The sequence below is a fragment of the Mytilus edulis genome, chromosome 12 (genome assembly GCF_963676685.1).
Source record: "Mytilus edulis chromosome 12, xbMytEdul2.2, whole genome shotgun sequence".
Taxonomy (NCBI): domain Eukaryota; kingdom Metazoa; phylum Mollusca; class Bivalvia; order Mytilida; family Mytilidae; genus Mytilus; species Mytilus edulis.
Genome location: NC_092355.1, coordinates 36,896,209 through 36,913,015, shown reverse-complemented (window position 1 = coordinate 36,913,015; position 16,807 = coordinate 36,896,209).

The following is a 16,807-nucleotide window of genomic DNA, read 5'->3' as shown; positions in this document are numbered from 1 at the left end:
CTGTTATACAAAAACCTCGTATCTAAGGTTTTGATTATTTTACACCAGGCAGTAAAAACTGAAATCTTTTTATCGATTATTTAGAATTAAATGTGTATGTTCCACTGTATGCGAAAATATCTGATCTTCTAACCAATAAATTACCAAGACGAGCAAAAATGTCTGCACCTATATTGTATTTTAAAAGCTTTTCATATTATTTCTAAGCTTTATTAGCTTTGAGAACCTAAAATTGATTCAGTAAACTGTAGCTGTTATGATGCCAGCTGCCGTGCCGTGTGTTTTTCTTTTGAGATACGATATTTTCGAACAACAAAATGTCTCACCAATCCGACTACACTTTTTCGTCACATGTCAGAATTCAGGTTAATGATTGGTTAGAAGATCAGATATTTTCGCATACAGTGGAACATACATATTTAATTCTAAATAATCAATAAAAAGATTTCCACAAAAAATTGAGATACGAGGTTTTTGCATAACAGCGACGATATATATATATATTTTTACAATGTTTGGCTATTTGAAACATTATGATCACATGCATATATGTATATATTCTGACAGACATTTCAACATACATGTAATATACATAAGGTATATTTATAGATTTTAACAAGGCTAAGTAAGTATATAAGCTGATAATACTAAAAAGGCATATATGTACATGTAACTCTATCTTTTATCAAAGACAATGGCACGTCTCTATTTGAATTACATGACTTACAATGTACATTTATATCTTTTGAAAGATTTTTAAAATCATAAATTCAGAAAATGTAGACAAAATATATATATACAATATACAATGATATATACCTTTATATGTGAAGGAACATGGATGGCTGTTGTATTCCCTTATCTTTGAGCATCTGTTTCTGCTTGAAATCGATTCTCTGTAACAATTGGTGCAATTCTTCAATTTTTTCACTGTCATCAAGATTTCTGTTTGGGAATCCATCATCTTTTTTATTAGCTAAGTAAAATAAAAACTTTTTGAGAAAATGTAAATATTCAACATGATGTTCATACAAAATGATATTAAGTTTAAATTCTTTTATATAAATGCCTTTTAAACTTGAGTCGCTGAACTGTAGTAACATGTATATGTTACAGTAAATAGGTGAAATTAGGAATTACATGTAATTACTAAACACTTCAGTAAATACCTGTAATTACTAGCCAATTTAGTAATTACATGTATTTACTAGTTGTTTCAGTGATTACTGGTAATCACTGATTTTTTTTTGTCATTTTTACAGCTATTTACTAACTTGATGTTTTTGTTTTAAAATTAAAAACATAATTCAAGATATCAAATAAGAAAGTAAAGGGGTAGGGATTTTAACGGCGCTAACTTAAGGATGTAGGAATATAATGCACTTCAAAACTGCATACTCTTTAGTGTTTGTGAATTGAAACTGGAAAATGGTTGTTTTATAGGTTTTGAAACTCCGTAAATATATGTATGCAAGACAATGATATCTATCCAAAATCAAACTAAAATCTCCATCATGCACTGTGGCTCAAAACTTTAAAAAAAACTTTCTCCAAATATCCTGGATTTCTACCAAACTTCATGAACTTGGACAGAAGCTAAATGTTTATGATCATAAAATAATATCCAAAAGTAAAGTTTGAAAAAAAAATCCTTTTTTTCGTATATTACTTATAAATGGACTAGTTTTGTCCCAGTTAACATTACATACACTCTGTAGTTAAAGTTTTTAAAACATTAGATTTTATAAACCATCCTGGATTTTTACCCAATTTTGACTGAAGCTTCTTACAGTACTAGTCAACAGATAGTATCTAGAGGAAAATTTTAATATTTTTTCCTCATTTTTGTTGAGCCTGCGATTAACAGCAAAAGTAACCGAGACTACATGTATTTGTTCTGCAAAAACCCTTACAATTTTAATAGCTTAATACATCGATAACCCATCTCCAGCTAGGGGTTGATTTGAAGGTCACATGAATACGTATTCAATGAGGTCCAAATATTCACTTGCAAGTGCACAACTCATCAACCTTGTTTCTCAGCTAATTTAACAAAATAAAACCAGAATGGCTGCTAACAGTGAATTATAATTTTACAATATCATTTTTATAAATGATTTAACAACAAAAAAAAGACATTTTTTTTATATATCTCGAAGCTAATGCACATAACAGTTCATTCCAGTTCTTAACCTACATAACGTTATCTTATCTTTATAAGGTAATAAGTCTAAATAAGAGTTCTTTAAAAAGTTAAGACATAATGCTTTGGGAGAATTTTCCATTTCTGATTTCCATGTCTGCTGAAGTTGGTCAAAAATTATCTGTATTATAATGCTCAACTTAAACCATTTTGGATTAAAACTAAAGTTACTCTGATTTAACCAAATATTTGAAAGTCCATATTTATTCAAGATATTTTTTATACATATCAACCATTCAAAATTTTAAGTGTACTAACTGATCTTCTAGTTAGTATTACACAGCTAAAACAATGTTGTATTATGGTCAGGTGATCAAAAGTTATGGTTGTGTTAGCAGTCAGTAAATAGGTGTAAATATTCATTTTAAATTTAGTAATTACTGGTAATAACTGGGCCGTTTAAGGAATTACTTGTATTAACTAAGTGCATGAAGTGCATCGGGAATTACCTGTAATTCCTAAATTTTAGTAATTACATGTAATTCCTAATTTCACCTATTTACTGTAACATATATAAACAGCATGTAAAGGTTTGAAATGTTTCCAAAAAAATACTCAATAATCATAATATAAATGAAGGAAGTATGGTAACCTACATGTATGTATCATTTGTTTGGCTATAGTAATTGGATCAACATCAGTTGGTCTTTAGCGGATAGCATTTATTTTGGAAACATACCACATTGTTTACTCTAATCTAATTAATCTTCATATACAACATGTACAATGAACATATACATGTATCTTAGTTTTCTCGTTTGAATTGTTTTACATTGTCATATCGGGGCCTTTGTGGTATGGGCTATGCTCATTGTTGAAGGCTGTACAGTGACCTATAGTTGTTAATGTCTGTGTCATTTTGGTCTCTTGTGGACAGCTGTCTCATTGGCAATCATACCACATCTTCTTTTAATATATCATTAAGCATTTGAATCACAGGCACTTGTTTCTATCCATTGGAAGACCCACTATCAACTTATATTTTCGAGAAGGTACCCAAGTAATTTTTTCACCTCTCCGCTTAAAACCATTATTTCTGGTAAATATATACGTTAATAGTGGGTCTTCAAATGGATAGAAACAAGTGCCTGTGATTTGAATTTATACCAATATCAAGGGTACAACTGATATATGTCACCTGGGTAAGTAAGGTACATGTACCTATAGAACAAGTCAATTATCCAATAATCTTAAAAACTATAGCACAGTTTGTTATTATTCCGTGACAATAAACAATAATTTGGTTTGCACGACACTTTGACCATGTCCCCTCCTTTTTAAATAAGGTTTTGGGAATAAAATATATTGGGCATGCATATCAGATTAATCATAAAAAGTAAATTGATTGTGTAAGGTTATGTAATATATAATGATCTATATTAAAGTAATGCGGTTACCAAATCGAAAATCATGTTGAATTTGAAGTGTGTTCTTCTTTTGGGATTTGAAAATCCCGCAACATGACGACTTAAACATTGCTATAATAGAAAACACTCGAGACAACCGAAAGGTGCACGGTCGCACTAAATACCAATAATATGTTATTAAGCCAAATAAAATAATGTATCCTAATTGATAGATTGATATGATGCGTATATAATATAATTGTTTAAAAGATGTGAATAACAGAATAAATGACAGACACATGATCTCCAGAAATTAACTAGTAAAGATAATAAAGTATTTTCCTGGTCTACTTTTTGGTCTTAACTTACACTGTTATTATAACAACATTACAAAAAAAAAAACGCGGGACATGACCAGATAATAAATATAATTTTTCATACGTACAAATCAAGTTGATCGAGTTACCTGGACTCATAATATTCACATATTAGTATAACCCTTAATATATATTTCTCAAATTATTGCTTTAATAGTAAGCATAGGTACTTGGGTACAGGACATTTTTTTTACCCTACCCTTTTTTTCCAAAATCTGTTATATTTTCGTTTTCTCACTTTCGTATTATTTATTTTTTTCGCGTCTGTCTGTACGTGTCATTAGAACATAAATACACTACAAATTACTTGGTTTTGCTATTTACTATCAATTCCAAGTTTACTATCCACAGCGGTCACGGATATATATATTACTGACTAAAGAGAGTGAATTTTAAAATAGAAAACGAAAAAATAACGGATATTGGAAAAAAGGGGGAGGGTAAAAAAAATGGTGACATCCCATTAGTCTGACAACCATTATTCGGACAGCCCAATACTCCGACAACATGTACTATTCTGACAGCCCATTATTACGACAACCCATTACTCCGACAGCCCATTATTCCGACAATATGCGTTTTTCTTAGTGTATGGATAAATTTTCTCTAAAAAAAAAAAAAACCAACTCCGCTCTCTGATATTTGTGGTTGTCCGTTTAGATTCCAATTATTTTTTGCATGCGGACATTAATTTTGTGTCAGTATATTGGAGTTGATACACATGATTATAGCAACTGCTCAGTCCTTAACCTCGCCCCTCTTTCGTTTTGCGTGTCTAGTTACTTTATTTATCTTTATATTTCGTTGTTTGTGTGTCTACTATCAGTCTGTGCTGTTCTAGCTCGCTATTTCTTGCATGTGTGTCTTGATCTACCTTCTTTTCACTAGATCTTCGAATCCCCCTTTTCGCGTATCAGGGGAGTGAGGTTCCCCCACTATGAACTACATAAATAAATAATACATCGGAGTTGGAAAACACTACCCGCCCTCTTTGGTCGCAACACTTTCTCTCCTTGTATCACTCATATGAGTTTTATTTAAATTTATTTTGTTGCAGAAATAATGGGATAAAATAGCGTCAGTCAAAATTAGAAAAACAAACGGAGACAAATACGTACCCAGAACCTAAAAAATAAGAAGACAAATAGGACGAAATATGTGCTCAGAAAAGATTCCAATCATGATCAATCATGAATACGGTATCATGTTCGGGAATGAGAATCCACGAAATACGGAGACAGTACATGTAGCACTTCTAATAGCGATCGTTCAGACATAATCCGAGAGATGACACTCAATATTTTGTTGGGAGACCGATTTTGTATCCTAAGATTATTTTAAATTCTAGAAAGATATGCCTCTTTTTTAATGATTGGTGGAGATGCAGGACTGCATGATGATTTACAACAAAACTTATTACGAAAAACAAATATGACGGACATGAATATTTCGGCAATTTCTATCTAAATATGCATAAGGAAAAGTGATATCGGGTCAGTGACTGTATATGTCATAGAAATATACAGTCAACGCATTTTGACTGCTCAAGTAGAACGAGTGCAGCATAAAAGACAATAACAAACTAGTAGAATAAGACAATGTGTGACATTCTTGTCCTTGTGTCTTTGTCAAATTGTTTAATTGTAAAAACTTAGTAATATGTGTTTTGTGGGAAACTTATTTTTCATTTAAAAATTGGTTTCAAGAAGAAACATATTTAGATATCATTGATTTTAAGAAAGGTAATTTATATGATAATTCAGAATCGGTGCTCTTCCATTACATGAAGAATTGAAAATGCTAAATACTCAAAAAATCGTATTGTACAGCTGATAAAGTTTAGGATGAGCGTCATTTTTCAATCGAATGCTCACTTCATTATAATTTGAGGGAGGAATTCTTTCGCCATATTTCTAGCACATATCAGAACTTTAAAACGTTAGACAATTATGATTAATTTCGAAGTGAACACAAGAAAACTTTACTATTATGGAGAAAAAATGAGGATCATATCGTTAGTTCTTTTGAATAATGTAGTACATGTCTGGGTACTGACTGTTAATTGATATTAATACGTATTTTTTTTATATTTTGTCTTAGCTCCGATTGTGACTGAGGCTTATAGTGCTATAAATATAATTATATCATATTAGTATTGTAATGTCTTAATGTTGACACAATCATTAGACTGGCCGCCGCTTCGAAAAAGTGGGGGTATACTGTTTTATCTCTGTATGTCCGTCCGTCCAACCGTCCATCCGTCAGTTCGCCGCCCGTCCCATAACTATTTTCGTTGCATCTTTTTCATGAACTACATTACAAGGATTTCTGAAAGGTTTATTGAAGTCAGTTATATCGTGTGATGCTTTTTCAAACTCATTACTCATTACATGACAGCCAAGTTGAAAACTTTTGTCACATTTTTCTCAGGTACTACAATACCATGATTTCTGATATTTAACTTCAAGGTTTATATAAGTCAGTTATACTGTGTAATGCTTTTTCAGATTCACAACTCAAAAACTTTCTATCTACCGAAATATTTGGGCAGGGTATCATCAGTAGCTCGCGCCATCAATGCTTGTTGTTGATTTACATAGATCCTTTAATTTGGAAAATAAAATATTATTTTCTGTTTTATTCTATATACAGATTTCGAATTGAGAATTAACATTGAAAGTATACGAACTACCTTAGCCTTGTATTATATATACGGAGTTATTTCTTAAAATATGTTATTACAAATATAAACGTAATAATACAGACAGACACATTTTATTTTACCCTGATATCCTGATACTTGACTTGATAAGTGTCGGAATTATAGGTTGTCGGAGTATTGGGCTGTCGGAGCAATGTGTTGTCGGACTATTGGGTTGTCAGACTAATTGGTTGTCGGACCAATAGGCTGTCGGATTAATGGGCTGTCGGAATAATGGCGTGTTACCAAAAAAAACAAAGTTCCGATGATAGTAAGACCCTTATTACTATACACATCCTTGATTCATGACAGTGATATATGCATTATAAACTGTATACAGAAATATACAAGATATTGACTTCTAAATTAACTTAATGTTACCTCAGTTACTGACTCCATGTTGACATTATTGTGTAATGTTGGTGTTAAATGAGATAGGTGTTGAAATTTTTCGTCGAATAACTGAATTTGGTGTGTCGATATCTTCTGATCCTCCACATGCCCCGGGCAAATCCAGAGGCGCTAACCGGGCATTCTTTTGCATCTGACCGAGAAGACTTTCAGAAGGACTGTATAGACGAATCTTTAATTGTTTTAGAACCTTCATCAGACCCGAGTCTTGCATGGAGATGGACACTGATAGACTTAAGTACTGGTACATTGTATTAACGATTTCACTACGAGGAATATCATCATCTTCAGAATGTGAGAGACAAGCAAATCCGCCAGACGACATATCCAGACAGACTTAGTCAATGATGCAAATAATATTCTTGTAGACTTGTAGCCAGACTGGTATATATATATATATAAGCAGACTGGTGGACGTGTAGGACATGAAGGCAAACTGTTAGAAACGTAATCTGGCGGGTAAACATGTATATCGACTTGTAAACACGGAGACAGACTGACGGACACATAGAGACCGCGGTTAAAACGTAGTGACTTGTGGACATAGCCAGACTGTTGAAAATCATATGGACAGACTAGGGGTCTATAAGAAAGACTTGTGAAAGTAAAAACAGACTAGTGGATGATTGAAAAACTGGTGAACATGTAGACAGACTTGTGCAAATGTAAATTGACAGAAAATATTTGTCAGCCTAAAAATCTAATTCTAACTCTATTGGGTTTGATTTTCAGACTTACATGTATATGAATACGAAATCTATATTCTTTGGGGGGGGGGGGGGGGGTATTATGTTGTAGGGCAAGCTAGGGTAACAGTTATCAAAGCCCCCCCTTTTTTCAAATAAACGATTTTTTTTATTAATCTTCATTTTGTCGGATTAGAAATGTTCTATGATCTTATCTATGATTTAAGTATAAACTAAAGGACACTTTTTTACTTGGTTGTGCTATAATGGATTTAGTATTACCATTTTTTTCAGTTAAGAACAAAAATGAAAATAATGGATTATTTAAGGTTCTCTCATTAAAATATTCAACATAATGATTCTTAATTTGCAAAACAAACAAAAAACAATTTTGATTATGGCAAATACATAGACTAAACAAACATAATGAAAAATTGTAAGGTTAAATTAACTGTAATATTTATTTCCAAAATAAATTCAACATCATGTCAGCTCATCGGGTCAATTTAATTAGCCGGATATCGTTGCCTTTACCAATTATTTCACACCACATTTTACACTAGTTTAACAAATAATTCATACTTTTTATACTGATTCAGAAGCGTTGTCTATGTGGTTTATTTATTATAAAAGTTGTAGGTCACTGGGTCATTATCAAACACTACAGGAAATTAAACAATGTATAAATTTGTCTTTGGTATACACGTCTATATACTATACTGACTAATATAAGTTCAGCAGCGCATATTTTAATATATTTCAACAAATAAACAATACATATTGTCTGTGTGTGTGTTACAAGTATGCAAGTGATCTAATTATTACAGGAAATAAATGGAACCATAATGCGTGATTTTCTTTACTTGAAAATGGAAAAACTTGACAGAAATTAAGATAGATTTGACTTGAATGTATCTGTTGTTTTACCTTTTTTGTAAAGCAGTATATTTTGAATTTGTTAATAGTATAGAATTTTTTATTAATCTAATCAAGAACCCATAAAGGGCATCATTTTACAACACAATATGTTAGTATACTAGTATATATAATGCGAAGTAGGTAAAGATTTTTCTTTATAAAATATTATCATTTCCAATTTTGATGAAAACACATTATGTGGTCAAGAGGATAGCGTTTAAAAACTAAAAAAATGCTTGCACTTCGCCATTTTTTAAGTTAAATGGTCAGTTTCATTTGGCCTTATTAACATTTTTTAGTCGAGCGTCAATGATGAGTCTTTTGTAGACGAAATACCCGTCTGTCGTGAATGTAAAATTTCAATCCTGGTATTTATGATGAGTTTATTTACCATATTTACAAATATCTTTCTATTAAATATACCAACCGAGCTATACACTAGCTGTTGGCGCTTTTAATCTTGGTTGCAGTATTGAAAATAAATTGTAAAAATGAAACAATGTTACTTTTCTTAAAAGAGGATTTACGTATTCAGCTTCTTTTTTTTAGAGTGAATGGCAATATATATATTTTTTTTAAACAAATACATGACAGGGTGCTGCCTGAACTAAAGTGAGGGCTATCTCCAGTCAGTTATTCCCTTTATGGTATATAATCAATAAAAAAAATCCCACAAACGGGGGACCCGGACCCGGGCCCGCCCCCCCCCCCAAAAAAAAATGGATCCGCCTATACCAACCGAGCTATACACTAGCTGTTGGCGATTTTAATCTTGGTGTTATTTAACATTTGCAGCTTTTGAGAATAAATTGTAAAAATGAAACAATATTACTTTTCTTAAAAGAGGATTTACGTATTCAGCTTCGTTTTTAGAGTGAATGTCAATATATATCTATATATATTTTTATATATTTTTTAACAAATACAGGACATGGTGCTGCCTGACCTAAAGTGGGAGGTCTCTCAAGTCAGTGAATCCTTATATAGTATATAATCAATAAAAAAATCCCACGAAAGGGGGACCCCCCCCCCCCCCCCCCCCAACTGGATCCGCCTATACCAACCGAGCTAAACACTTGCTGTCGGCGCTTTTAATCTTAAGCTATTAAAAATAAATTGTAAAAATGAAACAATATAACTTTTCTTAAAAGAGGGTTTAAGTATTTAGCTTCGTTTTTAGAGTGAATGGCAATATATTTTTTTTCTTTTAACAAATAAATGACAGGGTGCTGACTGACCTGAGGTGCGTGGGGGTCTTTCAAGTCAGTGATTCCCTATATAGTATATAATCACTAAAAAAAATCCCACGAGAGGGGGACACGCCCCCCTTCCCACTGGATCCGCCTATACCAACCGAACTATACACTAGCTGTTGGTGCTTTTAATCTTGGTGTTATTTAACATTTGCAGCTATTGAGAATAAGTAAAAGAGACAACGACTCGAAAACAAGCAGACGATAGACGAAGGCAATTGGGTCTTCAACGCGGCGAGAATTCCACGCAAAATACGGATATAACAGAAAATGTTCTATAATTGCCGATCCGACACATGTATTGTAACTATCCATGCACCCATCGATTCAATCGAAAAACTCGACGTACGACCTTCGACAATAAACCAACACATGCGAAATGTATATACGTAACAATTTATAAAATGTCCCGATGTGACAAAATGTGAAACAATAGCCTAGAGTATGTAAAAACAAGAACAAAACAAAAAACAAAATTTGATAGAAAGCAACCATTGCATCCCTGAAAAATAACTTTCAATTCAGAAACTCAAATGTATTACGATCTTAGAAATCTTAGAATTCATGGCTATAAAGCTGAAGAGAAATGTTTAAGCAAACTGAGCACTATGAGGTTTTGATTTTTTATAAGTATCAACTGCAATTTCAAGCTTATTTTATGACCTCACTTTCATCGAAGGGTATATTAATTTATCGCCTACAGGTTCGTTCGTCTACCCGTTCGTCTGTTCGTCAAGCTATAGATTGGTTTGTCTGGCTATCACCTCGTACAGTTTTTGAGTTGCAACTGAAACATTTAAGTCAAATATCCTCAAAATTCAAGGTAGTTGGATACATTTTATTATAAAATGCAGAGAGAGATCATCGTTTGTCCTGCTTCCTCTTCCGACATTTTTTTAACTATGTATTCCTATATATGCATCTTGATTTTTGTCAAATATTCTTAAATGCCAGGAAGTTGAACCTTAACAATTATGTATATAACCAGCATCTATAGAGCTACTCCTACATTTTTTTAAGCAAAGACCTTGATATCTTGTAGGATGCAGAGGCGTATCAAAGGAATGCGGTAGCAGGTGGGCCTCCCCCTTTTTTTGTGTTATTGATTATAAAGAGAAGCACTGAAACATGACTGGCACAGGCCCCCTTTTCGGCAGTACTGAGACCCACTTTTGAAAATTTCTAGTTCCGCAACTGGGATGTTTATACGCATAATAGTGATGTGCAAGTCCATATTTAGTCTTAGATACATGATTTGTTTTATTAGTTGTTGGTGGCTTTGAACTAGCTGTCAGTTAACTGCGAGTACTTTGAGATATGTTCCTATAGTGTCTTTTTGTTGGGGATGAACAAGTACCCGGCCACGTCCACTTGTAGTTTTGTCATCTGATGAGTTAAGCCATTTTCAAACGATTTTAATAGTTCGTTCTTATGTTGTACTGTTATACTATTGTCCCATGTTAAGTGCATGGGGTTGGGATCCCGCGACACATAATGGGATAATATAAGAATGTGCCTGTCCCAAGTCAGGAGCCTGTAATTCAGTGGTTGTCGTTTGTTTATGTGTTACATACTAGTATTTTTTTTTTGTTCAATGTTTTATATAAATAGGGCCGTTAGTTTTCTCTTTTGAATGGTTTTACATTGTCATTTCGTGGCCTTGTATAGCTGACTATGCGGTATTGGCCTATCTTATTGTTGAAGCCCGTAGGGTAACCTATAATTATTAATTTCTGTGTCATTTTGGTCTCTAGTGGAGAGTTGTCTCGTTGGCATTCATACCACATCTTCTTTTATATATATATATAGGATATTTTTTTCAAATATACATTCATATACATTATAACTAATAATTGGACTAAATCAACTATGGCTGGGGTATTTAAACGTGTCTTATATAGACACACATAATTTACGTTTTACTTCTGTATTGCTTTTTGCTAAATGAAATGTATGCAAACCTATGTTGTTTTATGCAGTGGTGTCACAAGGGGAATGGGGAGGGATCTTCTGCATGCATATGTAGTTCCTAAAATTTTATACTATATTCATTTAAATCTGAATTACCCGGCATAGTGTTTTACATTGTCTTATCGGGGCATTTTATAGCCGACTATGCGGTATGGGCTTTGCTCATTGTTGAAGGCCGTACGGTGACCTATAGTTGTTAATATTTGTGTCATTTTGGTCTTTTGTGGATAGTTGTCTCATTGGTAATTATACCACATCACCTTTTTTATGTAGTCTTTCTAAAACATTCGATGAACATCTTTTCATTTTCGCCAATACATTATTTTTTTTCATTCGCCCAAATTTTAGATACATGGCGTAAACACACACTAGTTAATTAATAAAAAAAAAAACACACTTCTTTCTGCTATTTGCACCCGCCTTGTTCGCCATGGGACATGAATGTGTGATAATCATATATAGGCGGTATGATATAACTTATATTTTTTTGTGAACGGGATGACGATCGGAATTCATTTTTGTTAACTTCGGAAATTAGTACATACATGTACATGTAAAAAAAAAAGTTCTTATTAATAATCGTGTCAAAAATATCGCTCTCATATATTATATGTTATTCAGGTCTCAGACAGGGTATATACTGTGACATTCCCGGCTTAGAGTTTATATCCCCTGAGCCGAAGGACGTCATTATTTTTCCTCTTTGAGCCTCTGACAGTCTGATAGCTTTTGACTACGTCACATAGTAACCGTGTTATGATGACGTTTTTGAGGTTCCAATTGGGGATAAAACGTCGTATATACCCCAGCAGTTTCCTGAATATATACTGACATCTCTGTGTTGTTATCCAATCACAAACCTCGACACATTTGTAATCCGTAATATATTTTGACAACCTGGCAGTCAGCACTGTTCTTCTTTATAATTCTTAAATGTATCACCCTACGCGACATGCGTTGCGGTAGAAATAAAACTTTTTCATGGGCGTCCGAACGTGTCCGTGTTTCTGTCCAGCCACCTCTCATGTAAAATTCTTTGTCAATTGTGAATCAAACTTATATCAGAGATGAATCGTCACAAATGGCTCGGACCAGTATTGAATTTCAACATTTTTTAAAATATTCGATCTCTCTTTTGCACCGATTATTATTACTATTATCATCATTATTGAGGGGGGGGAGGGGGGGGGGGCAAGGGGTTTAACTGTTATGCTGTTATGGGGCATTTTAATTCTTTGTTATCTGTTATTCTGAAAATATATTTACTGTTAGCTGTTATTGTCTTATTCTTTGTTAGCTGTTATATGACTATTATCTATTTTGTTATCTGTTATTGTGAGAATCTATTTGCTGTTAACTGTAACAGTTATTGAAAATTGGAATGTTAGCATTTTGACAGCCAATCTTCCGTAGAAATTGAAGATTATTGAAAATTGTGATTTGAATGGATAATAGTCTCATTGACACGCTTACCACATCTTCTTACAATGTATATCTATTGGGGTCTTTCTACTGGTATTATAGGGTGGCCCTGTATTTGCAGAAGAATTTCAGTAACATACATCACATAAACATATAAAATCAATTGGACCCAGGACCATTCCAGTATATATTATTATTATCCTTTGTAATAAATTCCATTGTCTGTGAACATGTAGCATTTTGTACAAATTATAATTCACTTATTACTTGTACAATAACTCATAGTATGGATTTTGTTATAAAAAAAGCATTGGTACACCCTATAGATTTTTTTATTCAATGACCACATAATAATCTTTATGTTGTACTATTACACCACTGTCCCTGATTAGGGGAGGATTAGACACCAACTAGCATGCTAAAGTTGATGCAGTCACATTCTGTATTTGCCTATTTCCACGTCAGGAGCCTGGATTCAGTGGTTGTACATGTAGTTTGTAACTGTGTTACTAAGTTTCTCGTTCACTATTTTGTGGATAAATTAGGCAGTTAGTTTTCTCCTTTGAATTGTTTTACATTACTAAGTGGTGTGGGTTTGAATTATGGCTTTGGGAATTATACAACATCTTTTTCTTTTAGTATTTAAATTATAAGTGCTACTCCCTCTCTTTTCATTAACATGAAAGAGAACCCTGACCACCATATATTTAAAAGCTTTTTAACTGCTTCACATGGCGAAAATTGAAGCTCAGAAACCATTGATGCAAACACAGATGTGTCTTCAGTTTAATTTTTCGGTAAATACCCTTTTTAAAATCACACAGCTTCTCCAATGCTGTACCCAAATTTTTCATATTCTATAATTTCACATAAGATACATGATTGGTGTTTCACTTGGTGTCATCCAAATTTTCACTATGTCCAATTTCTATTATACTATCAGAATTTTCACTTCAGCCAATTTCTATTATCAGAATAATCATAACTGGTATGCGTGTTTCAGTTACATGTCCTGTCTCCACTGATCTGGGTATTTTTGTATTTTATAAGTAAGTTTTATCATAAGGTCATTAAATAAAAAAAATATATTGTGCATCAATGTTTTTTTTTATTACTTGTAAAGTATATATATGACATATATTGCTTTTCAGAAGAAAAAAAATCAAAAAATCAAATTGATAATAAAGTGTCACTGGCTGCACTATTTTTAAAAATTAAATAAAAAAACCTAAATCATTAAAAATTGATCCCTCAAATGCCGTGGATTAAAAATATCCCTATATCAAAAACAGAAACCAGTAATTTCGTTCAGAAAAATTCAACATCCATACTATAACTTATTGTACAAGTTACGGAAAAAATCAACCAAGGCAGAACTGCCTCAACGGCCGGAACGTATTGTTTACACAAATTACAATTTTCTAGGTCCATACCACAAGTTATATACTAAGATCTACGAGTCATCTACTGGATTGGTCCTGGACAGATCTATTTTCATATTTCATTTACTGTTATCTGTTATTACCCCTTTTCAATTCCTTGTTATCTGTTTTTCACCAAATCAATTCACTGTTTTGCTGTTATGGGGACCCCCCTTGCCCCCCCCCCTCATTATTATTACAAACCTCTACTGTTCGCTATTTATATACACATGTTATAAATTGTCATAATAATTGTTGTTCCTTGCAAATAGGCTGCTGTCGTTTTCATCTGGCGCAGAAATAACTGGTTTGTGTGTGTGTGTGGGGGGGGGGGGGGGGGGGTCCAGTCTGTTGGGCTAGTAGAGAGAAAACTCAAGTGAAAATGGTAAATGGCTATCGCAGTTTTGCGGTGACCATTCCTTCCCCCATGAAATCGAGGATTGCTTCACGTTTGACATTATATCTGACGCTCGAAGCCGTCATCCATGCATTCTAAGATGTTGTACTTGTATATGCTGAACTTCAATTACGTTAGCCATCTCATTGCTGGTCGGCTGCACGCGTTGAAAACTGTAAGAATAACGGTGCAGTTTTTCATGGATGTAAACAGAGTGCTTTTATCTTAATTTTACTGGTATGTTTTTAAACAGTTATACCATTGGCATTGTCCCACGTTAGGGCGATGGTTGGGATCCCGCTAACATGTTTAACCCCGTAACATTATGTCGGTAATGTGCCTGTCCCAAGTCAGGAGCTTGTTATTCAATGGTTGTCGTTTGTATATGTGTTTCATATTTGTTTTTCGTTCATTTATTGTACAAAAATTAAGCCGTTCGTTTTCTCGTTTGAATTTTTTTACATCGTCAGATAGGGACCTTTTTTAAGCTGATTATGAGGTATCGACTTTGCTCATTGTCGAAGGCCAAATGGTGACCCATAGTTGTTAATTTCTGTGTCATTTTTGTCTTTTGTGGGGAGTTGTTTCATTGGCAACCATACCACATCTAAATTCTTTTTTATAATCCTGCTCGGAAGCCTACTTTCACCTCCTCTTGAGTATGTTACAACAGTTATATACATGTTATGATTGACAATTTATAACTTATGTACTGGCTAACGGAAGAGATTTATAATGATCAAAACGACCCTGTAAGTAACATGTACACAAACAACGCAAATGAAACACAAATTCGGCAAAAAAGAAATAAAAAAAAATCAGCGAAAAAGAAATGCAGATCAGACCTGTGCAAATGATGAGTAATCAATGATAGCGTTAAATTAGAATTTGAATGTTATGGTCCCATATCATGGTTTAAAAGAATTAGGGACCAAAAACTGGCCATAATAAGCAAAACAACGTTTTTCTGGTTTCCGGACAATAACTTGTGTAAAAGTGTTTTGATATCTATAACATTATACAACAAAATATTTGCACAAGGGAGGGAGGGTTGGGTTTTATTTTGTTGGTTATAGCTCAAACCGTTCAGGAGTAAAGTGCAAACAAGAATGTAAACACAATACACGGATGCCCAACTCGCACTATCATTATCTATTTTCAGTAGATAGTGAAATTGGGGCCAAAACTCTAATTTGGCATTAAAATTAGAAATATCATAGCATAGGGAAAATGTGTACTTAGTTTCGAGTTGATTGGACTTCAACTTTATAAAAACTACCTTGACCAAAAACTTTAACCTAAAGCGGGACAGACGGACGACGAACAGACGAATGGACGCACAAAGCAGAAAACATAATGCCCCTCTGCTAGCGTTGGTGAAGAATACAAATGGGTATTTTTAATGATTTTCGGAATATCAGTATACTAGTAATAATATCTATAATTTAAAGCACAAGATTCATAAGACCCAGAGGCCCCCTCCCCATTTTTGTGGGAACAAAATGGTTGATTGTATAGGGAATCACTGAATCATGAATGGAGCGCCCCCTTTTAGGTCAGTCGACGGGCCCCTCCTTATGAAAAATTATGCATGGATCCGCCACTGAGGTTTCATTCCACAAAAGAAAGGTTGGGTCGATTTAGGGGTTAAGGATATATTGCTTAAAATTGTTATAATAATAGAGGCCAAAACAAGACTTT